Source organism: Trachypithecus francoisi, unplaced genomic scaffold (genome assembly GCF_009764315.1).
Source record: "Trachypithecus francoisi isolate TF-2019V2 unplaced genomic scaffold, Tfra_2.0 Contig00586, whole genome shotgun sequence".
Taxonomy (NCBI): Eukaryota; Metazoa; Chordata; class Mammalia; order Primates; family Cercopithecidae; genus Trachypithecus; species Trachypithecus francoisi.
Window position 1 is genome coordinate 6,278,365 of NW_022680749.1, and position 25,217 is coordinate 6,303,581.

General features: G+C 40.8%; 1 long non-coding RNA gene across 1 annotated transcript in view; it reads left to right on the forward strand.

Annotated features, from left to right (window-relative positions):
- The window catches only part of LOC117086107, a 114,309-nt gene that overhangs the window by 87,439 nt on the left and 1,653 nt on the right, over window positions 1–25,217 (forward strand). The window contains exons 2-4 of the long non-coding RNA XR_004438201.1: window positions 3,584–3,659; window positions 11,288–11,360; window positions 23,866–24,001. This is a non-coding gene — a long non-coding RNA (uncharacterized LOC117086107). The remainder of the gene's footprint in view (window positions 1–3,583; window positions 3,660–11,287; window positions 11,361–23,865; window positions 24,002–25,217) is intronic.

Sequence of the window (25,217 nt, forward strand, 5' to 3'; positions counted from 1 at the left end):
CCTTTTCCCTAGCTCTGATGGACCAACTCTGGAGAGGGGCTTCACTTAAATTGTAAATAATGTGTCCATGATCACCCTTTTGAGATCGGGGCACCAGTTTTGTGCATCAGACAGATTGCATGTTGCTGCCTCTCACATTTACACCATTCATTATCTGTTAGCCCTTACATAGGGAAACTCTCTGTAATTTTTTTTTTCCCCTGAGAAGGAGTTTTGCTCTTGTCACTCAGGCTAGAGTGCAATGGCATGATCTTGGCTCACTGCAACCTCTGCCTCCCTGGTTGAAGTGATTCTCCTGCCTCAGCCTCCCGAGTAGCTGGGATTACAGGTGCACGCCACCATGCCAGGCTAATTTTTGTATTTTTAGTAGAGATGTTGTTTTGCCATGTTCACCAGGCTGGTCTCAAACTCCTTACTTCAGGTGATCTACCCGTCTAGGCCTCCTAAAATGTTGGGATTACAGGCGTAAGCCATCATGCCCAGCCCCATCTGTAACTTTTGCTACTTGTTCATTATTTAGTCATGTTTGGAAAAGAAAAGATCAAGGATATTGATTAAAATGAGTTGGAAATGATTGTAGAGTTTCATAAAAGCTATATATCCCTATGTTGTATATTTGTAGATAAAATGGAAATGAATGAATCTATTCCTGGTTTTAGCATATCAGTAAGAATAGGAACCCGGCATTAATAATAGACTCCAAGTCTCAAGGCATTAGACTACAGAAGCTCTTCCAGGAAAGTAGCGTTTGCTCAAACTGCGTTAAGCAGTAGAGGGAAATTGTTTGGCTAAAGTAATTGAAAAGTTCAGGGATAGTTACCTTCAGGCACAGCTGGATCTAGGGGCTCAAATAATGTCATAAGATATCTGTATTTTTCCTATCTTTCATCTCTGATTTCATGTCTTGGCTTAGTACTCAGAAGGTGCTTCTTTTAAGGTAACATAATGATCAGCAGAAGGATCTCGGTTATAATCTATCAGCTTTAAAACCTAGCAGAAACATAGCATCTCTTTTCCAATAGGTCTAGCAAAAATCCTGAGAATGACACTTATTGGATTGGCTTGGGTCACACACCCACATCCTAAATTAATGACTGAAAGCAGGGAAGCAAACTGACCTGGTGTGAGTTGTGTGCTTTTCTCTGGAGCGCAGAAATGGCTCAACTCCTCAAGAACCCTAAATGCTGGAAATGTGGAGAAAAAATGGTTTTCCAAAAGAAGGACAGGAGGAAGGGGAATCAAAGGGATAAACCAACCTACTAAACAACAACAACAAAAAAACTAGGTGTTTACCATACTTTCTCTACAACTCAATGTCTTTATCTGGAAATAATCCAACTCCACGATGCTGCAGTCCCTGGGCACCCACTGATGTGGGGAACAGGCAGAGAAAGGCATGGTGTGTGGGCTGTTGCCCAGGCACTGGTTAGGGGAACCAAGATAGGCTCTGGGCATTCTAGCAATTAGTTCAGTCGGCCTGGAGGCTACACTAATTATGAATGAGTACAGCTCAATTAGGGGGTGAGGGGTGGGATGGGAGACAGCAGGATCAGGCCTGGGGAAAAACAGACTGGTTTTCAAACATCCATTTGGGGTGGTTATTAAACAAGCCTTTAGAACACTTCTAAGATCAGTATTGTGCTACACCCTGCTGAGCGGCACTCTCAAGATATGACACTAGGAGGTAACACCTGCTGTTACTAGTGACTAGAAAACAAGGAAGAAGCAGCAAACTACATCAAATGAAACAGGACAGTCAGGGACAGAGCACTCAGTTAATTAGAGGTCTTTTGAAAGGGTATGGACTCATATATTTTGCAGAAGTAACCTTTTCATCAGTTGGGTTAAAATATATAAAAGCTTTGTGGTTTTTGTTTCATCATTTTTAATACCGAAATGAAAGGTCACAACCTTCCTCAAAATGTCTTGTCTTCCCAATGGTAGAAAATGATCCTCACTCTAGAGTGTAAGAAAGTGATCCTCACTCTAGGAGTGTAATCTGATACGGAAAGCCAAGATAACTTTCGTTCAGACCAGGTGATCCCAAGTACCCATTACTAGGTAATAGAATAAATTACAGGTTATCCAGAAAAATAAAACAGAGGCTCTCAGCTAGAAAGAGAAACTTGTAGAGATGTTCAGGGTCTGGAAGTACAGCACTATAGAGCAAATAAAAATTCTTACGGCTTTTCTAAACTGAGAAATTTAATTCAGTTTGATACTCAAGAAAATCTCTTATTGCCTTCAAATGAAAAAAAAAAAAGAGGGCCGGGTGTGGTGGCTCATGCCTGTAATCCCAGTACTTTGGGATCCATCCAATCCAAAGCGCGTGGATCACCTGAAGTCAGGAGTTTGAGACTAGCCTGGCCAACAGGGTGAAACCCTGTCTCTACTAAAAATACAAAAATTAGCTGGGTGTCATGGCGGGCATCTGTAATCCCCGCTACTTGGGAGGCTGAGGTGAGAGAATCGCTTGAACCCAGGAGGCAGAGGTTGCAGTGAGCTGAGATCATACCATTGCACTCCAACCTGGGCAACAAGAGCAAAACCCCGTCTCAAAAAGAAATAAAAAGGAAAAAAAAAAGACTCCCGATTTTCTAATTTCCTGCTCTATGATTAGCCCCAGAAAGCTGGGCTCCTGGGGCTAACTGATGCCACCTGGAATGGGTGCCCTCCCACTACCGTGGCCTGCCCTCAGTGTGGACTAAAGGCAGTGCCTCCTCCATGCTAAAGCAGATGCTGGCCCAAGCAACAGCCCTGTGCCTGTCAAAATATAAGCTGAGTATGGCATATGAGACTAGAGAGGGATCACAGAACCTTACACATTTCCAAGAAAAATGAATAATATAAGGCTAGGTCTTGGACGGTCTGCATCTTATCAATCCCTGTTTTCCACAATGGTGGGCAGGCTGCCGGGGACGTGGGCTGCAGATGGGAAGCACACTTTCCTGGGGTTTTGTTCCATTCTCCAGGCTCCTCCTAGGCACCAGAAGTATTCATTTCCTGGCACGAGCAGAGCTTTGGAGCACTGGTGTCCAGTTTGTTCTTTGGACAGCTTGGACGGCTGGCTGGGCCCTGGAATATCTGAAAGTGCCAGCGGACACCCACTGTTAGGATAAGCTATGCCTGACCAGCCTCCCAGGCCTATCTCTTCACCTCTGGATCAGCAGCGTAGCCCCCAGCTGAGCTCTCCTACCTCAATTCTCCTGCCTCCGACTCACCCCAAACAAGGTGGCTAGATTCTTCATCTTAAATCACCATTTAAAGTGGTGAGCTCTGTATCAAAAGTCAGGAAGCCTTCCTCTTTGTTTCCAAGAGAGCATTTGAATACTTTCATCTCAGACAAGCCCCACCCCAAAGAGCCTTCAACACTCCTCATGCTTCCCTCAAAATCTTTGCCAAACTTTTCCCACAGCCTGGAATACTTCTTTGCCTCAATCACCTGTCCCCACCTGTCATTTACCTGCCCTATCCAGACATTCCCAGCTCTCAAGGAATTCTTCAACAGATTGTTTATATCATCCAGTATTTGCACTACTTCTTAGGTAACTAATTGTGTCCTATTTTGTATTTTTCTTTTTAGCATACTTGTATACACTTATGCTGATGAGACCATGAATTTCTTCCTCTTTTGTATTTCCAAGAGGGATGACCACATAGTAAGTATTTAATAATTATTTGTTGAGTAAATGCTTACATAACTAAATGATATTGCATGGCACCAAAAACATCTTTGTTATTTGAGTAAATCACAGGTTAGAAAAATCACTGCCTAGCCTCATCATTGCTATTTCCAAGTCTAAATATGATCTATTTCGTAGGTCAACATGCCCTTCCTACCATTTATTCTCATCTGCAGCAAGAAGAGGTACTAGAAATATCTTTCATCAACAGAATTTTCCTAATGTTCCTACTCTGCTTAGAAACCTATAGTGATTTCCTATTAGCACTTGTGTGAATTACAAACAGCTCCCCTCACTTCTCTGATCCTGTGACTTCTTGCTTTCATCAACTCCCAGCAAACTTAACTGTCCGTTTCTGCCTCATTGTACTTCCTGGTTTCTGCCTCATTTTCATGAAGGGCACATCAACCAGTCTTTGCTACTTCCCTCCCTCAGTCAAATGGATGCTTTCCCTGACTCCTGGGCACAGACCTAGGGCCTTCTGAAGTTTTATCTTTAAAAGCCATATAAAAACTTCTCTTAAGGGGGAGTACCAAAAGGGAGGAATAGAAATCTAATTTACCATTCAGTGTCTGTGACTTGTTGAGATTTAAAAAAATAAACAAAGCAGGCATATTTAAAGCATTAAAGACACATCAATTACTTCCAGCTTGTGCTATTTCCTTTTGAACTCTCCTCTTATGAATGTTACTGTCCTCCTGCTCCTGAGCTCCTTTGCCCCCTTTTGGGATCTGAGCCCACCCTTCAGGGAAATCTCCTCTGGGGAATGGGAAGCCAGGAAAAGTGTGACGGTCCCTGAGCTGAGCTGGTGCCCTGATGGCTCAGCACACCTTCCCTGCTACTCACTTCCCACTGAACAAGCTGGTGTCCATCTGCAGCGAACGGCCAAGGGTCGACAGGGAATTCTGACTTTCTTTGTGACTGAGAAGCATAAGCCCTCTAATTAGCAGTTCCTGATTCACAGTTGAGGAGGCTGAAAATCCAGAAAGAGGACAATGCTGGTGTCAGTAGTTCATATGAATGAGTTGTGGCAGAAACACATCCCCAGCCCTCCATTCCACCCATGGCTCTATCTTTTGCTTTTAAATCTGCTTTCCTTTGCTTGGAGTCAGCTCTAAGAAGGAGCAAAGCATTTTAGGATTTTGGGGTGGGCAGGGTCAAGACTTCAGGTGCCATTAAGCCAAGGGAGCAGAGGTCAGGACTGCATTCTATGAATTTCCCTGGCACTTTGGTCTCATGCCAAAGACAGTGCTCAAATTATAGTGGATGCTTTCAGCTGCATGAAATACAGATATCAAAAGAACTTTATTATTAAATGAGATCTGAGAAGCCGGTCTTCCTTTGATAGGTAAGAAAACTGGAGCCCACCAAGTTTATGTAAAATCTTTCTTGGATTTTCTTATTCATTTATTTATTCTTTCTGTGAATATTTATTTAATGTTGTCTGTGTGCAAGGCAAAGGGTCCAAGGACTCAGTGCATTTGTAACAGAGCTGGGACCAGAACTCAGGGCTTCTCACTCTGCCCTAGTATTGTTTTTACCACAAAATATACTAAGCCAGCATGTTTATTCATGACCGGACCTGACCATGTTTCGAGCACCTACTAAATGCCAGGCATCATGTATGGGTGTTTGACATAATTATCTCATTCAATTTTGACAGCATCTCGAAAGATAGGTGGTGGTGTCTCTTTTTTGTGATGAGGAAACTGAGACCCAGAGAGGTTGCAAGGAAACCTGTGTTGGGATTCTGCAGCTAGCAAGTGACAGAGTTCGGATTGAGTTGGAGGTCTATCTAAGTGCCAAATCCAGGCTCTCTCCACTCTGGTGCATTTGCTTCTCAATTGCTCCCAAAACTCCACCTGCTCCCATCAAAGGGCTTTACTCCTTCAGACCAGGAAGCTTTGTATATGCACCCCCCTACTTGGCATGCCCTCCTTTCTTCCTCTCTACCTTTGCAGTCCCACTTGTCCCTCGGGGCTCACATCTTGATGAGCTCATACTTGAAGAATGTTTAGAGATGAAGAAATCTGGCCACCAAGGTTTAGCCTAGCCAAGTTTACTGTTTAGCGAGCCATCATTCCTTCAAATGCCTTTCATTTTGTCAGGTTTTACTGACAAGCTTAGGTCAAACTGGTCAGCAGTACCACTTACACAAATGTTTGTCACTGGCCCTTTCGAAAACGAATGTAGACCTTGAACTGCTGTCTTTTCTTTTTTCTAGAATAAATTGCTACTTGCCGGGGGGATGGTTATTTCCCATTACGCAGCCGAGTCAGGGAATGCTCTGAATAATCAAATATTCCAGTGAATGGGGTTATATTACATGGATCAGCAGCTTTCAAGGAATCAGAATAAAATACACTTAACACAAACAACTGTACTAAGCATAATGTAATTTTCTTGCTGGTTTTGCTGCTGATCTTGTGAACATCAATTATCACTTAACAGGAGTTGAGGTGTTACAGTAAGAGCGCTGGGAATCAAGTAACTCTGCCACTAACCTGTGAAGCGATTTTGGGCACACCACCTTCCATTTTGGAGTGCTGTTTCCTCTTCTGTAAAACAAACAAGTTGGATCAGATTGTGTCTAGTGTATGTGTTGCGCATGTGTCATCATTCTCCACTCCTGAGCCCACGTCAGACATCACTAATCAATTGTGGCATGTTTTTTTCCCTTTGATCTCTGACAGCCTCAGCATCCCTCTAAACCCAGTGCTCCAGCAGCCAATCCACTCCCAATAGATTGGAGTAGACACATGAAATGAAATCTATTTGCTATAATTGAACTAGATGATCTCCAGGGTCTCAACTTTTATGAGCTGCCTGAGGTGAAGGCATACTGGATGGAAAGTTGGGTGGTAGATAGTTTGTACTATCATTAAGCATTAAGTATTTTACCACTCAGCTGAGGGGTTGGGTTTTTTAATTATTATTTTTGTTTGCCTCCAATTCACTGACACATAGGCTTATGTGGCTACTGAAAACTATGGCAGGAATTATATCTAAAATTCTAGTGGGTAGATCCAAGTGGATTGTGACAAGGGAGGGTCTGGTCAGCTTGGCTCATCCTAAGATTCAACCCACCTTTGAGGCTGTCCTAATAGAAACAGGCAGAAATAATCCAACCCACATCTGAGTTCCCTCATCCCGCAACACTAGGCTGGGACATGTCATTCTGTGTTATGGCTAGTAGGATGTGATATACAAACTTCCTGGTAGGTTATAAACTCCTTGGAGTCTGGGAGGAGGCTCTAGTTATCATTTGAATTCGCAGCCTGGTCCCACAACTAATAGGCTGTTTACCCCCTGACAGGTTACTTTCTCTGCCTCAATTTTTAATTTGTAAAACTGGGAAAAATAATAATAATATATTTTAGAGGTTTGTTATGCACATCAGATGACAACATTGATGTAAATGCTTAAAAGACCTCCTGAAATATTGCTTTATTATTCTAAAATCACAGCCTAGCACAATGCCTGATGAACAAGAGTTACTAGCCTGTGTTGACTGATTTAGTTTTCAAATCACCATGAGAGGTGAGTATCTACCTTTGGAGAGACTGATCCAAGAAACAGCAGGGAAACAAATGTGACAGGATCTGTCCACAAGACTGCAGGGAACTGAACAGGGCAGAGTTAGTACAAAGGGTTTGGATTCATCTGCTGCTGAGGCAACCAGAAATCAATTCGAGGGAGTCACACGGCAAAGGAGGCAGCTGTAGTCAGCTTCCAGGCCTTAGGAAGGATTTTTATTCTTTTCACTAGCATCTTCCACTTTTGGAAGCATATTCTCAAATCATGAAAATACTCTTGTGAGAGCACATTTTTATTTCATTGTGTCCTCAAACAAACCTGGGAGCTCAAGGCAGTATCACCCCTATATGAGGCAAAGCTGAGGCCCAGAAAGGTTATGTAATTTGCCTAAGGATCCACAGCCTGTGAGGGCAGAGCCCGGGCTGGGACTTTCAGTCTCACAGTCTCCCCCATCCTCCTTCTCTCCTGTCCTCTTCAGGAACATATTTCAGTTTTAGGTTTCCCGGCAGTTTTTCTAAACACTATCAAGAAAAAGCAATTAGTTCATTGATATAAACAATGAGTTGGTAAGGGACTTTTATTTTCCCCAAATCCTCCAACCCTATGTCAAATGTCAGAGTTCTTTTTTAGCTATGAGAAACCGTAATGTAAAAATGAGAAAAATATTCCCACAAAAGGAGTCTGAGAAGTATGCCTGGGCATGACTGTGAAAAAAGAGGACAGGAACAGCATATAATGCTTCATGAAACATGTGAAGGGCAGCACGGGGCTTTATTTGAAACACGATCTTCATGTTGCTGCCAAATAAAATAAAACAAGTATGAAATAGGCACAAACCACTGTCGGATGTGTTTCTCAAAAGACTTGGGCATAATGTGAAACCAGGAGTTCACATGTTGCCCTTTAAATAAAATACAGGAATGTGTACTTTCTATGGAGATATGACTTTTAGTATTCTTCTTCACTGTAGAGATAGATTTGTGAGGGACCATTATCACTTCATCCCCCAATTCTCCTGGAGACTAGGTCATAGAGTAGGCCTATTTATCCAGTTGTACCTCCACCATGACCTGAAATGTGTGAACCTGGGTTATCGTGTTTGCACACTCGAGAGTCCCAACTCTCCATATGCTATGGCTTCAGCTGATTAACATCATCTGGCCCCAAGGAGAGCCATAGACTGGTAAAGCCAATCAGATCTCTTCTTTTAAGAGTTTTAAATTACAGAGAAGAAGATTCCAGTTGGTATAAATCCTTGAGTGAGGAGAAACTGGAGATTGAGGCTAAATTAGCAATAGTGGACCATGCCCAAAATGAGCACTTACAGAAAAAAAAAAAAAAAAAAGGTAAAGAGAGAAAGAGAGAAAAATGGAGTAGAAGCACAAAGGGAGTCAGTCTGTTCAGGCTGCTGTAACAAAATACCTTAAACTGGGTAATTTGTAAATAATAGACATGTATTGCTCACAATTTTAGAGGCTGGGAAGTCCAAGCTCAAGGTTGCAGTGGATTTGGTGTCTGGTGAGGGCTCTCTGCTTCATAGATGGTGTCTTCTTGCAGAGTTCTCACATGGCAGAAGGGCAAGGCCGCGTCCTTTTCATCTTAAGCACCTCCTAAAGCCTCACTTCTTAATACTATCACATTGGTCATTAAGTTTCAACGTGAAATTTGGAGGACACATTCAGATCATAGCAAAGGATAATAAAGGCATGAAAAGATATGAGAAAGACCATGAAGGTTTTGAAAACTAGAACAAATGGTTTCCAAACCCCAGATTTCAGCTCCAGTCCATGACATCTGGTGGGACTTCTTTGCCACAAGATGCTGCCATGTTTTGGCAGAGAGTGGGCACTCTGTCTGTTGGATAAATTGTCGATGAAATAAATCTCCTTCTTTCTTGGGCTACTTTGAGTAGGTTTTTGTTCCTTATATCCAGCGGACCTTTGATTGGTATTGTATAACTTTCTCCAGCTGAAATAATAGGTTGGTAGCTCATTCCCATGCTCAGGCAAGCATTCTTGATTGGGGTTAATAGGGATATCTTTATTCCCTCAGGTTACATGCAATCTTTTCTATTTATGTCGAGGTCACAGTATATGCATGTAATTCAAATGATAACACAAAACATTTACTGAGCACTTATTTTATGCCAGTAAGTAGTGTATTATATACATTGTCTCATTTAATCCCCAACCACTCCTATGAGATTGGACATTTTATTCTCACCATTTATAGATTAAGAAGCCAAGTCTTGGTGAGGACAAAGAAGATATTCAAGGTCACCTGATAGGTATCTTACTGGAAAATCCAATGATTAAATTACTCTTGATTTGCTTCCGGCTACAATAGGAAGTATGTGGTGTATCAATAAAGTGATATCTATGAGGATATTTGGATTTAATTTTCATTTCTCTCACAGTTGGTAAAAACAATTTTCAATTTCTACATCCACTAAATAAGGCGTACTGATATATGCCTCCTACTATCTCAGTGAGGAGACTTCTTCACGAGTGTACACATACAGCTGCCAAAAGACAAAAATTGTTCAGCTTAGTGTTTTACACTTTAGATTCTAAGGGGTCAGCAATGACATACCTTTTGAACTTTGTAAGAAAAAAAAATCCAGATTTGTTACTCCCCGTTGAGCCAGCAAATGGAAGAAAATAAAGTTTCAATAACACCCTTTCCTCTTCTCAATTCCGTTCTCATTAAGTAGTATAATTGTGGTTTAAAACAACTGGGAGCTGGGTGTGGTAGCTTACACCTATAATCCCAGCATTTGGGAGGCCAAGACGGGAGGCTTGCTTGAGTCCAGGAGTTTGAGACCAGCTTGGGCAACATAGCGAGACCTCATATCTACAGAAAATTTAAAAATTAGTCAGATGTGGTGGCAGGCATCTGTACTCCCGGCTGCTGGGGAGGCTGAGGCAGAGGGATTGTTTGGACCCAGGAGTTCAAGGGTTCAATGAGCTATGATCGCACCGCTGCACTCCAGCCTGGGCAACAGAGAAAGATCCTGACTCTATACAAAATAATAATAATAAAATAAAACAAGTAGGGACCAATATAGGGTTGTTAATGTATTATTTCACTAAGTAATTAGCTATTTAATTAAACGTAATAAAATTTAGTTATTTAACATACAGATAGAGAGGCATAATTTAGACTAAAGTATGGCTCTTTCAATGAAATGCACTTAGCTATATAAAATATTTACATCAGTGTCCTTTTTTTTCTTCTCACTAAGAACTAGGAAAACTTTGCTGTGAAATGAATTTTGTGAACTATTACTACTGGGGTGTTTTGTATTAGTTTACAATGAAAGAGACAGAAAATTTGCTTGATATTTTAAAAACGTTATTGTGTTGGATCAATTTTTTGTGTGTACAGTTTTCCCAACTTTTGAACTGTTGAGGTTCTCCTCTGAGGCATTGCTTAAAGGCAAAGAAATTGGGAATACACGGTTATTGCCAGATATTACAGTCCAAGACATATTTATTCAGCCCAATGTCAAGGACATCAAAATGGACATTTTTAGCCCTTTATCTATGCACAGTTTGTGCAACCCTTGGTTATCTAGCTTAAAATGTTAATTTCAGTCTTCAATAAACAACTAGACTCAGAGATATTAATCCCTGCAATTAACGTCTATCCCAACTAGCCATATGCCTCTGGATATAGTTGGAGAAGAATTTCAGCTATCTAAGACTTATGAGGTCCCAGCTCCAGCTGGGACTCAAAATCATGTTTCCAGAACACAAAGAACACTTGATAAAGTTGGAGAGAGATATTTTTTGAAAATATGTCACTAGGCAGCTTGGGAGCAATTTAGCAGCACCATCCTACAGGGTATGAATTTAACCTTTGCTCTCTGAAATGAAGGTCAGCAAATTTGTTTTTACTCTACATATCTTATAATCAATTCAATGTCTGGGTAAATCAGTTTCTAAAGAAGAGGCTGTGTTTGCAGATAAGTGATACTTTCACCTTCTAATTTTTTAACCATTTAACCTCTCTTCTCTGAATTAAAATTCTTCTCCCTTTTTCTTTTTCTTTTTCTTTTTTTGCAGGGGAGGAGGAATCTAAAAACTTAAGATGCAAAATATTAAAAGGGGAAAAATACCATACTGTTGTCTGCAGAAGGTAAAAAAAGTTCAACAAAATGTTTTTTTTTCCTTCTAAGAGATGAACACGTGAAAAGATACTTTAAAAATCTGTCTGTTCACCTGAAGCTTTCTTGCTAATCTATACTTTAAACTAGGGTTGACAAAGAATAATAGCCCATGGGCAAAATCCAACCCACTGCCTGGTTTTGTAAATAAAGTTTTAATAGAACACAACCATGCTCATTCATTTAGGTATTATCTATGATTGTTGGGCTACAACAGCAAAGTTGAGTAGTTGCAGGAGAGGTCATATGGACCAAAAAAGCCTAAAATATTTACTATCTGGCCCTTTATAGAACATGTTTGCTGATTCATGCTTTAAATCAAAGACTTTTAGAGAAATGACATTGTGAAAATATATCCTTAGCCTAGATATAGCAATGGCTTAGGGGTAAAGGAGAATAGATACCGGTTTTAATCCAAGCATTCACTTTGTAGAAACATAGAACAATATCAAGCTGATGAAATGAACAATAGTTGGGAATGCACTGTGATGAGATAAAGACATAATAACTAAATTTACTCCTCTGATTCTCCAGGAGCTTATCTAATAACAATATGCTATGGTAGTGATGAACCCAGCATCCTCAGCTAATGTCAGCCATTTGGGAATAAGAGTTTCTTCTTTGCAGCAGATGTGTGGCTCAAAGTTCACCACGAGTGCACTCACAGAGAGAGCACAGCATGTGTTGTTCTGTGAGGGACCAGTGCTGGCCTGTCAATGGAATAGCTAATTTAGTTAAAGGACTGGGGAAATAGTGGGGGTGGGAGGCTAGAACTTGGGAAAAGAAGAGTTTTAACCCTTTCTGGGTATGACTTTACTTTTCAAATAATGATAATTCTGTTGCCTATAGAATTTAAACCAAGAGAATGAAATGCAGTTTATATCATTCCTTGCCAGTCATCCCACATGGACAGCTGCCAGGAGGCTGATATGCAGAGGCGATCATTGCATGCATGGTTATTTCTGTCGTAGACGCTCGTCATCCCTTGAAATTGCTCCACTCCTAAGATTCCAAATTCCAGCCTCTGCTTGCTTGTCTCAGAAGTCTAGTACATGGACTAATGAGGGTGGGCTCCCTCAACTTCCCTCTCCAACTAAACCTGCAGGGTATTCATCCTGGGCCTGAATTTTTACTTCTCTCTTGGAAGACGAAGGGCAGAGACTCACCTCGTGGCTTGTGTGTTGCCATACTTTCTGATTTCTTTAGACTGTTGTTTTGTCATCTTCAGGTTATTCCTCTCTTTCCATTTTCCTAACAAACATGGTTTGGTCTCACTTACCATAAATATGTAAAAAATCAAAAACAAAAACAAAACTCTCTTTTCCTCAACTTTGCTGTTCTCTTTTGCTGCTTTCCTAGTGGCTTAAATAAGTTTATTTCTTGTACAGGCAACGGCCACAGAAGATTGGGTGGCTCTTCTTAAGAGGATTTATGCTGTATTCAGTGATTCAGCAATCATGGGTTTTTCATCTTTCGGTTTTGTTGTTTCTGCACAGGGCCTCCCCCATGACCACTGGGGCAGGGAGAGAGCGATTGAGTCAGACGAATTTGGCACAGGCTTTTCCCTGCCTCAGTCCAGAAAGAACCCACTTCACATTTCTTTGAAGAACTACCACATTACTCTTCCACGAGTACAAGGACACTGGGAAGTACCATCTTCCGTGTGCCTGGAATGGGAGTAGAACCAGATATTGGTGAATACAGTAATGCTTTCCACAACTACAACTCCCATAAGAAAGCGCCACTACTTCCTCAGTGTCCACCACTGTCTTCCAATCCACATCTCAAATCTGGCTTTTGCCACCATCGCTCCACGAAACTACCTTTGTTTTTGCCTTATCTTTTTCTTACAATGATCGCCTCGTCTATCTAACCACATTATCTTTGCTACTTCTGCCTTGGTGTCTTGGTGGAATTTGATCCAAACTTTATCTCCTTTCTTCCTGAATTCACTTTTTGGTTTGCATAGCAGCACATGTAGCATTTCAAGCTTCCCCTCATCCTTTTATACGGACTTTCTCTCAGTTTCTTTCACTGATTTCTCTTCCTCTTCTTCCTACTCAATGTAGGGAGTCCATGTAGCTCAGACTTTTTTTTTGCATCCTCTATGTCCTCGCCCTTGGGTTTCAGCCTTCAGCTCTGACCATGTAACTCCTCAGTCAATCAATCAATCAGTCCACCCATCCATCCCCTTCTTCAGATCTAGAATTACGCCTCTAAATTTCACTTACATTACACTTCCGCTTTTAAATGGACATAAATTCACAGTCTCTGAAAATACAGACCTTTTTCCAACCTAACAATTTCTGTTAATAGAACTGTATCTGTTAGAATACCTGGGATATGTGACAGAATACCCCAATTCAAGTGTCTAAAATAAAGAAATGTATTATCTCAACTAGTGAGAAGTTGAGGTGCTTCTCTCAGCTCTGCCTCCGTGTGTGTATCAGTTCTGGCTTTATTGGCTCCTTTCACGGTAGTTAGACCTCTCTAATAGCTCTAGTGGTCATATTTGGAGGCTATATTCAGCCTCCAGAGGAAAAGGAGCCAACTCTCTTATTTCTGTTTAAGTGACAGAACCTTTCTGGGAAGTCTCCTTAGCATTCTTCCCTTTGCTCCTTAAAAAAAATTATTAACAGCTTCATTGAGATACAGTTTACATTTTATGTAAGTCACCTATTTAAAGTCTATAATTCAATGGTTTTTTAGTACATCCACAGAATTATGTGGCCATAACCACAATAAATTTTAGAACATTTTCATTGCCCCAAAAGAAACCTTTGTCCATTAACAATCACTCCTTGCTCCCCTCTCTCCCCAGTCTCTGGCAACCATTAATCCACTTTCTGTCTGTATGGATTTACCTATTCTGAACAGTTTGTTTAAATAGACTCATATAATATGTGGCCTTTTGTGTCTGGCTTCTTTCACTTAGCATACTCTTTTGAGCTTATCATCACTGTACTGTGAATCAGTACCTCATTCTTTTTTATTGCTGAATAATATTCCATTGTGTGGATATGCCACATTCTGCTTATCCATTTCTTGGTGGATGGACCAAGAAATGTTTTTCATCCCTTTGCTTCTTTTGCTAAGAATTTCTGCAGCTTCTTATGCCTAATACAATCCCTGGAAAGCATGGACAAATGGAGCCACCAGGATGATGTGGACAAATGGAGCCACCTGAATGGCTTGGACAAATGGAGCTCTCTGGGTGACTTGGACAAATCAAGACTCAGCCCTTGGGTTGAAGATGAGTCAATCTTCTCTGAAGCAGTGGCCACTTAGAAGATGGTGAATATTTGAACAAAATTGGATTTCTGTTAGAAATGAGGAAGGGAGGGGTGGTAGGGAATGTGGGAGAGACAAAAACAAGCAAACAAACAAACAAAAACAAAAAACAAAGTAACAGATCTTCTGCAGGTAACAACCAATATATTTTTTTAGTTCTGAAACTTTTTCTTTCTCCTGACCCATGATATCCAGTTGGTGGCCAAGCTTGTCTATTTGATCTCCATGGTTTCTTCTCTCTCTCCTTCTCTCATCCACCTGAGTCGCCCCCTCTGCTTCTTGCTCACATTACTTCTCAGCCATTCTTCCCTAATGGCCTCCTGCTGAGACCTATTTTTCTGTTGTGCCTTCTTCCCTCTCCAATGTATCTCACACATCTTGGTGAGCTCAATCTTTCCACAATATACGTCTACTGATAATAATGTTACAGTCCCTGCTCAACTCTACTGCCTCATTACTCACACAAATAAGGTCAGTCTCAGCATCTCTCTATTTATCTGTCTCAGCCAAAATCTCTTCCTTTACTTATATAGCTCCAACCCATTCTTTGAGACATCTTAGATAACAATAGCTAACATTTATTGACATGTTATGTGTCAGTGCTGTTTTAACACTCATGGGATTATCCCATTGATTCCTCACAAGAAGTCTATGAGATCCATACAATTATTAGTATCAATAATTCATCCAATGATTAGTTAAATATGAGGAAATAAAGGCTAAATATGTTGTCTATGATAATATAGCCAGTAGGTAGTCAGGCCAGGATTTACATCCAGGCAGTTTGATTCTTATGTGGAAACATAAGAATGTTGTTTCCTGAATCCTTTCTGAATCCTTTCCTGATTCCATATCCCTTCCCTCCATTCCCTCCTCTAACCTTTCACCCCACCCTCACAGACTGCAATTTCTCCCTCCTTTTTAAACATATAGCATTTTCTTTATAGGGCTGAACTTTGTCCTCCCCAAATTCATATGTTAAAGTCCTGGCCCTCGGTACTTTAGAATGTGACTGTATTTGGAGATAAGGCTTTAAAGACGCAATTAAGGTTAAATGAGGTTATTAGGTTGGGCCTCTAATTCAATATAACTAGTCTCCTTATAAAAAGAGGAGATTAGGATACAGATGTGCACACACAAAAGAAAAACCCATGTGAGGACTCAGTAAGAAGGTGGCTATCTGCAAGCCCAGGAGAGAGGCCTCAGAAGAAATACCCTGCTGACATCTTCATCTTGTAATTCTAGCATCCAGAATAATGAGTAAATACATTTCTGTTATTCATGCCACCAGTGTGTGGTATTTGGTTATGGCAGTCCTTGGAAATGTATACACTTTCTGGGTCTCAGTCACCTCATCTGTAAAATGGGTTGCTGGTGGATTTAGTGGAATAAATTTCTCAGCACAGTGCCAGGCACTTTCTTGTACAGCAAACAGCCAACAGCCATTTCTTCCTTCCTGTCATCCTAAGGTGACCTTTGGGGACAGAAGTGTCAGGGCTGTTAGGGGCTTAAGGCTGAAACCCCTGGCTGCTGGTAAATAAGCAAGTTAAGATGAGCCCAAAGAGTACCAGTAACTACAAATAGACAGATTCCAAGATCAAGCACTAGGCAGACAGAAATGAACTAGGAGCCAGGGAGACATGCTGTATCTGTATCCGCAAGTAACAGAAAGCCTGTCTCAAATAGAATTAAACAAAAAAATTGGATGTATTTGGGCCTGCCAGTGAATAGTTCAGGGATGGGTACAGGAACTCAAAAGATGTCATGGGATTTCTGCGTGTGTGTGTGTGTGTGTCTGTCTGTCTGTCTCAGATGGCTGAGTTCCTTCTATTCCAATTCTTCAAAAGACTCCGTGTTTGTGGTTGTGAGATGTCTGTGGTTGTTGTAAGACCTTCACTTGCTTGCAGTTTCAGAGTTTAGGTGGGGAAAGTTCATTCTTCTTTTAATCATTTAGGCAAGGCCTGGGACTAGATTTCCTTGCTTTTGTTCAGCTCCTCTTGAGTCAGGTGCCCAATGCTACACTCACCTCTTGGCTGGGGCAGGGGATCTGACAAGCCTGTGGCTTAGGCCTGGGTCACATGGGCCACAACTGAATCTGAACCACCCTCCAAAGGAGGTCTGAGGGAAGAGGACCAGAACAATGACCAGAAGAATGGTGACGAGATCCAGACACGACACTACCCCCACACCCACATAAACAAAGAGGTGATTTTCAACAAAAAAGCCAAGGAGTTCTCTTTTTCTCTCTCCATCTCTCTCTCCTTCTCCCTCTTCTACTTCTTTTTCTTTTTTTAGAATCAGGGTATCACTATGCTTCCCAGGCTGAACTCCAACTCTTAGGCTCAAGGGATCCTCCCACTTCAGCCTCCCAAGTAGCTAGGACTATAGGCATGGAACTGTGCCCAGCTTCTTACTTCCACTTCTTAAAGTAGACTTCTGACTCCTCATACATTTTTGTTGTGACCTAGTTTAAGTTCATTCTGTCATCCAATCGTCGGCTTTAAGGTGGCCAGCCTGCTGCAAGACCAAATGGGGCAGGGCCCCTAGGGAGAGCAGTGGAGCCATCTTTCAACCAAGCCATCCTTTCCTGTCTACAAGTGCTTGACAGCCTTCTAGAATCTCTGTGCCTGCATTTCCAAGTCTCAGACTCAAGGAGACTCAATTCCAGGTGGCACTTGTGATGTGAGACATACCAAAGACAATAGTAGCAATGATGGTTACTACTAAAGGACTACCCACCGTGGGTCAGGCACTGTGACAAGTATGTACATGCTCCAATCCTGCGTTACTCTCAACTCACCCGTGAGCATCCTCATTTTACTGATGCAGAAACAGAGGCCCAGAGAGGTTAAGCAAACTGCCTGATGTTTCACAGGAGGAAGTGGCAGAGCTGGAGTTCCAAATCAGGTCTGCCTGCCTCCAAACCCCTTACTCTTTATCACTCAGCCCCACCACACCGCCTCCACAGTTGGCAGGCCGAGTTGGACTGCAGTCTGCAAGCAATTAGCAACAGCAGCTCTCCAGCAAATCCAAGAAACAATCCAATCTGTAAAAGGGGAGGGGGAAGCCATCTTAAAAGAGAAAGCTTTTTTTTCCTCCCCAGCTGGTTGAGGGGGAGCAGTTTGCCACAGGCTGCTGAGGGCAAGCAAGGGGCAGAATGTTCACTGAATGTTCATTCTCCCAATTGTTTTTCTATGACATTGAGCTCACACTCCAGGGAAAATGCAGGGCATGAGTTGAAATGTCGTCCAAAGCCATTCAGCTAGGGCTTTAAAAGGAGCTTTTGTTGGTGGAAATCTCTTTACTGTCCTGACTTTCCCTGGGCTTAGGTTTGCCTGACAAAATAAAAGATGACCAGTTATATTTGAATTTCAGATAACGCATAATCTTCTAGGATATGTATGTCCCATATATTGCATGGGACGTACTTATCCTAGAAGATTATGCGTTGTTTATCTGAAATTCAAATTCAAATGGGTGTCCTGTATTTTTACTTGCTAAATCTAGAAACTTTGTCAGTTTTAGACTTCAAGAATAAGCCTGTTCCCTCTGTCTTGCTGCCCTACCAGAATCCAACAGGTTATTTCATTCTTGTGAAGGAAGCAGAATTTAAGGATGCATTCTGGAAGATGCATGCTTATGCATGCTCTATCTTGCTTTTTAAAGAAAATGTTAAAAAAATGATGTGGGCTTTGTAAATAATAACAAAGATAATAATAATCCTTTCAGGATCTGGGAAATGTCTTGAGGGTTTGGGGGAATCAACTTTCCACTGAAGTTCCTGGAAACCGGTCAGTACAATTTGTATTTAATAAAGAGTGGCCAACATTGCTGCGACAGCATCTTGTGAGCGCATCCCACAGAGGAAGTGGGCGATGGTCCTGACCTCCCTGGAGTGGAGGCCCCTCCCTAAGGATTAGGCTTGAATTCCAAGCTCTGCAGGACCAAGTAACAATGGGAGATTGGGAGCAGAGAGGGAGAAGGAAGGGACCAGATGGAAAAGAGGAAGAGAGGGAGAGGAGGCTTTAGTGCAAATTCAACCTCATTTGCCTCATTGCAATGCTCTCTGCTTCCCTCTCATTTATAAGTCTGGAGCACATTCTTGGCATTGAGACTCTCATACTTGGACCCTTCTCTTCTCTTGGTTCCTGGCACAGTGAATTTGGCCATTCGCTGCAGTGATAGGCCATTCCAGGGAGTGCCCCATCTAACCAGCGGCAGGCCAGCTGTCCAAGGAGACTTTTCAAAAGGGAAGACACCCTGGGAGGGCAAGTATTTGCCAAGTAACTAAGTGTCCCCTTGTTTCCAGGTGCTTAGTGTATGTTTGTGGGTGCGCACAGCAGTGAATACAAGGACCTATTGTGTCCTGTACTCTAAAGCTGGCTGAGGGCCTGGTAGCCAGGGTGGGTCACGATTCACTGCAACTCAACACATTTTTATTGAGTTCCTAGGTTCAACACCCTGTGCTCAGCCTGTAGGAAATGTAAAGATAAGGTTCGTCCCGAGTTTTAAGAGTCTCAAATTCTAATAGGGGATAAGGCAAAGAGACAGTAACAAAGCAGGCAGAACAGGTGAGTATTGTCAGAGGGGTAGAAGTCAAAGCTTTTAAGATGCTCAAGACAGCAAGAAAATATATCTGCTTTTAGGAGAGACCAGGAAAGACTTCATGGGGGAGGTGGTGTTCAAGATGAGTCTTGCACATAAGTGATATTGCATTAGGGCGGGCATGGAGGGGTGGATATATTTGGCAATTGGTGTTTTATTGTGTTTCACGTAGAAATCCCTAACATGGATCCAAAATGAATTCTGCCAGTGATAAGTATGGTCATATGCTAATATCCAAAGCAGACAAGCATGACTGATTTTATTATAAAGTTTTTCCTTGAGTATCCTAGGTGATATCAACGACTCACATGGACAGCTGAAACAAAACACTAAGCCCCCGTGCCAGACATTGTGGTGTGTAATTTACATATAATATATTACTCAATATGAATGAATGACACTTTTCTGAATAATATTATCATCTCAACTGCAAGATTAAGAATGTGGTCAAGTCAATTTATACAACCCCACTCCATCCACCCCTCTACCTAGAATTAAAAATTCTTCCATTGGTATTACAAAGTCTACCTTTTTCCTCCTCCAGATTGTTTTCATTGATATGTCATTTTTGTCATTGTGTATTCAGTAAAAATGACTAATATGGACCAATATACAGACAATTACTCTTTTTTCTCTTTATCATATATATATAGAGAGAGAGAGAGAGAGAGGTTTTTTGCTGTTGTTGTTTTGTTGGTTTTTTTTTTTTTGAGATAGGGTCTTGTTTGTTGCCTAGGCTGGAGTGCAGTGGTGCTATCACTGCTTACTCTAGCCTCAAGCTCCTAGGCTCAAGTGATCCTCCCACCTCAGCCTCCCTTAATTAACATTTACTTAATTAAGAAATTATGTGAAAATTTTGCTTGACTGATCAATATCATTTATCTCTTTAGAAATTTTTGATCTTTAAGTGTAATATTTATGGAATGATTGCTACTGAATCCCTGTATTTTGTTAAATACTACTTAAGATATGGCATGGTTTCTAAAATATTCTGAAGAAACCATGGTATAACATTGAAAATAGTTGGATTTTGCCTAATTGTGTCAAAGTTCTGGAGAATAAAAAGTCCTGGCTCCTTTAAGAAAGAGGTGGAGGCTTTGGCAGCCTGCAAAAACTGTTGGCACACTTCTTGTCATAGAAACCACTTTCCAAGTCAAGGAAGTCTTGATAAAGGAGGAGGAGGTAGAGTTCTGAGCTGGCTCTATGGGGCCTAAGTAACCATTTCCTGATTTAGAAAAAAGGCCACAGGGAAACACAATTTTATAAGCCTTGATGGTTTAGCTTTCTTTTTAGCTAATCCTGTAGGGATGAAAAGAGATTCTTCAACCTACAAGAAAAGAAGGGCTACCCTTGATAGTAGCCCTCCAGATATAATGAGGAGGGTGGTACCAAGGTAAATGGTTGCTCAACACAAGTGCTAGTCAGAGAGGCAGCAGTGCAAGTCAGGGCTCTACCAAGATCTCAGACAATTCATTTAGTCTATTCACACTTCAGTTTCTTCATACATTAAATGTGCATCATGCTGTTATTTTGTAGAGCTGTTATAATCATTTGTTTATTCAACAAATAGGTATTGAACGCTTACCATGTGCCAGGCCTGTGCAGATAAAGCAGACAGCCCCTGCTTTGATGGAATGATGAAATGAGATGATGACTGTAGAGTCTACTGCAAGGAGTCAATAAATGCTGTGATGGAAGCTATTCTCCCAGTAGTGATAAGTACAAGCATTGAGAAAGGGCGATCCTCCAGGCTTTTTTTGTTGTTGAAAAACATGCCCATTGGAAGCACTGCTAAGCACAGTGCTACTTCAAAGTTCTAAAATTTAGGTGGACTACTGGAGTGTGTTTTTCTTACACTTGGAAGTCAGATCAAGTTGGATAAAGTTGTCATTGATGATAACAAAGTCTTATGAGGGAAAGGTCTTCAGATTATATTTCTAGGGTTGGCTTTTTTCTTTTAAATTTCTTATGCTGGCATATTTGTTACATGAACATGTCAGTAGTTAACAAGTGGTCAAATTTTGTATGTACACATTTTGAGTCCCTCCCTCCCTTCTTTCTTTCCTTTCTTCCCTCCCTTTCTTCTTTTTCTTTTATCCTTTTCCTTCCTCCCTCCCACCCTCCCCTTCTCCCCTTCCTTCCTTCAATACAAAAGCATCATAAGTTAGATCTTGTCTGAAAAGCCTAATTCATTCATCTACAAAGGAATTGCCATAACCAAGGTGCCTGTGTCTGCTACAGAAATGGATGTCACGGGCCTATTAGGAATTAACAAATGTCTCTGGCAAGCAACAGAAAATGCTATAGCTGTGTTGTAATATTTGTGGTGATAATATTTATATACTTGCAATCTTTTTTTTATGTAAAATATATTATTCCCTCTTAAAACTGATGTCCAAAGCTAAGACTGGCAACCACAGAAGAGACTTTCTAAGACATTTCTTCTAAGCATAAGCTTATAAGAAAGTAGCAGAGAATGATGCTTTTTGTGTACTGCAAGCTTGGCTGCTATATGGCACAAATGAGACTGTATTTCTATTATCTATCAGCGAACAAATCAATCAATCAATGAACAATTATTTAGTATCTGCTTTGTGCAAGAACCATGTTGGATCCCAAGGGAGTTACCAAAAAATGTAAGTAAATAATAAAACAGAATTCTGCCCTCTGAGGACCACGTAGTTGAAGCGGTAACAAAAGGTTAATTAACAATTTAAAGCCAAGTGACAGTTGTTCCCCCCAAAATAATAAAGGAGAGAGTTTTGGGAAGATTTTGTAAGGAAAGTACTTTTTCAAAGACAGGCAGAGTTTATTTTAGGTAATTCATTTTCTAGAACATGTCTAAAGGCAAACTAGGGAAAAATGTCTTCCTAGGAACTTGAGCTGCCATGTGGTAAAACCAGACTGTATTTCTCATATTTATCAGCCAACAGATTCCACAGTCAACAAGCATTCCTTGAATATCTGCTTTGTACAAGAACCAATGCTGGATTTTTAAAATTTGTTTTTTTTTAATTTTGGAACTTAATGAATTTTAGAACATATGTGTTGAATATTTGAGGACAGATTTGCAACCTCTGTAATGTTCTAGGAGAAGCTGAGCCCAATTTCCTTGAGCCAGCAGCCTCCCCAACTTCCCAGAGCCTCCGAGGCTATGCTTTTTGCATTCCCCATAGCATAGATGAAGCAAACACACCATTTGAAAGCCCAAAGTGTAAGAATGATTACATTCTGTTGAGCCCTTATCTGATCACAGGAATTTTGCATCTGAGTAAACAGGGAGTTGAGACTGGAGGCTGATGGATGTTGAGGGGCTACTTCCTCAAACTTTAAAGCAAGCACAGTTCCTTTTATCAGACAGTGGAATTGCTTTGGTTTAGAAGGAACTCATGCACAATAACCTGGTAACTCTCAAAGTGAAAATAGGGACTTGCTCCTTGTTCATTTCCAGGCTCATGGGAGCTGAGCCATGAATGAAGAGTTTGGCTCATTAGGAAGGACAGATGACTGGGCACGCTGTGGAGCCACCATGTTTTATGAGGCTGGGAGTAGGTTACACAAAGTGGCACAGACTGAGAAAGGAAGATATTTGGAAATATTTTTTCTGCTTAACACTCTGAGATTGCAGAGGGTTTTCTTAGTTCTGTGGAATTTCTCTAACTGCCTTGGGATTTCTAGGTTTCTAAGAAGCTTGAGGTGGCTGTTAACCTAATACACAGTTGAAGGAAGCCAAGACAGCCTCCCTATGCCAGCCGTGTGGTAGGATGTCTTCTTAAAAGGCTCTTTAAAATCAAACATGTAAGGGAATCCTTCTTTTCTGAACTAGAGCCTCTGAAACTGGGTCAATAGCTCTCATCCTCGTCTGCTGCTTGCTTTGCTGAAGCACAGTGTAAGCAAATAAATATCAACGAATTGCTTAATGATTTTCATAAGGCTCCATCCTTTCAAGGCAAGGGGCTCTCCTGAAATGTTTGATCTGCTCTGTATGAATCTGTTTTCCAAATGGCCAGCACATGTCGAGGCCTGCTGTCCTCTGGGTTACAGGAAGATGCCTTGGATGGGTTAACCGCAGAGTAACTGAACTCTTTTCAAGTCCCTTTCCAAAGTTCCTTTGTCCTGCTGTGGATCTTGCCACTTGGATTGGATCAGCAGGAGATTGCTCCTGGCAGCAGTTTCTAGAACATTCTCCCTCTGATTTTAGCTTGGTCACTGGGTAATGCCATCTGAAATATGGTATTCCAAAGATTGAAAGGCAAGCACCAGGAAGTGATGAAATAGTTACCCAAACTCTAGATGAGCCACTCAGACTTTTCCAGCACTCTGCACCCAGTCTGTGCCTGAATGAATTTCCTTAAAGCCAGATGAAGTTATCATCATTTTCAACTGTCTTGTTATTAGTGAAACATCTCAGCAGCTGCCTGATGCCGCCTTCGATTGGATATTACCACTTTGGAAGTGGCCTTCCACATTCTATAGTGTTCTTTCTTTTTCTAGGCTGGGTGGAAATGTTTAACCAATAACTTTCTCAATACTTTGCACATACATAACAAAATGGTGATTTGGTTTGGTTTATTTCTACAGATTTTGATACACATTCAAGTTACATGATAATGGCTGGGACATACATGGATATCATCAAGTTGAGAGGGCAAATTGGAAAAAGTTTTCCTTTCTCCAAGAAGAAGAAGAAAAGGGCAATTCTGGTAGCTGCTAGCTGGTGGGTCCAGTGCCTTGGGCACAGAGGAATTATTGAGGACCAAAATATTATATTTTGTTATTTTCTATAAATTTTAATCTTTTGTGAACAAATCTTAATGATTAACCTAAAAATGTAATAACTATTTATAAAAACAGTGAAATACATAATAGAGCAAGGTGTAAGGAAATGGAGATATCTTTCCTTCTTTGCTGTTTTCAAAGTTAAAATACTTTTATCAATAACAACGCCATTATTAGGTGATACTTAACTCTACATTTTCTATATACTTCCAAGGTAACCATTATTTTTTTCTTACCTTCTGTGATTCTGGCTATCCAAAACCCTCATCTCCTTACCTATCCGTATACTGAGTAAACTGCTGGCAACTTTGGGCTAGTGCAACAAATCTATATCGAGTGGTGACTCTGCCTGGCCCAGTACTAGCTTGGGCTTTAAAAGCCCATAATGCTTTTTTTTTTTTTTCTCGCTCTCTCTCTCTCTCTCTCTCTCTCTCTCTCTCTCTCTCTCTCTCGCTGTCTTGATATTAACTGAAATCAGGTGATGGCAAAAAGTCCTTTTTTTTTTTTTTAATTTAGGCTACTGGCACTAAATTCTCTTAAATAGTTATTTCCTTTTCATACAAGAAATACTTGTTAATTTCAGACTAATCTTAAAACTGTATTTTCTATTTTGGTTAATTGAATTACCATCCACCCAGCCACCTCGTCTAGAAAGCTGAGAGTCATAATAGACTCTTTTCTCTTCATTACAACCTTCCTCCCACATCCAATCAATCACCAGCTTCTATCAATCTTCCCTCTTAATTATTACTGAAATCCGCCCTCTCCTGGCTCTGGCATCAGAGCTTTTCTCCAGCCTTTGACACCTCGAGTCTCCCATCTAGATTTGCCACGATGATCTCTTCCTAATCATTCCTTTAGCCTCTACTCTCTTTCCTCTTCTAATTTATTCTTCTCCATTTTCATACAAAGCTTAGATTATCTTTATCCAAATTAAAATTTAATAACTAATAAATCACGGAGCTGTGATTTAAACCAGTTGGCAAAGATTTTTTTTCAAAAAATCATGACTAGGTGTAAAATTTGACTGAATGGTTTTCATTATTTACTGTCATATGTCTGTGATAAATTATATAATTGATTTTCTAATGTTAAATTCTCACATGTAAAACTTATTTTCTATGATATTTATATATATATATATCCTCCATTTG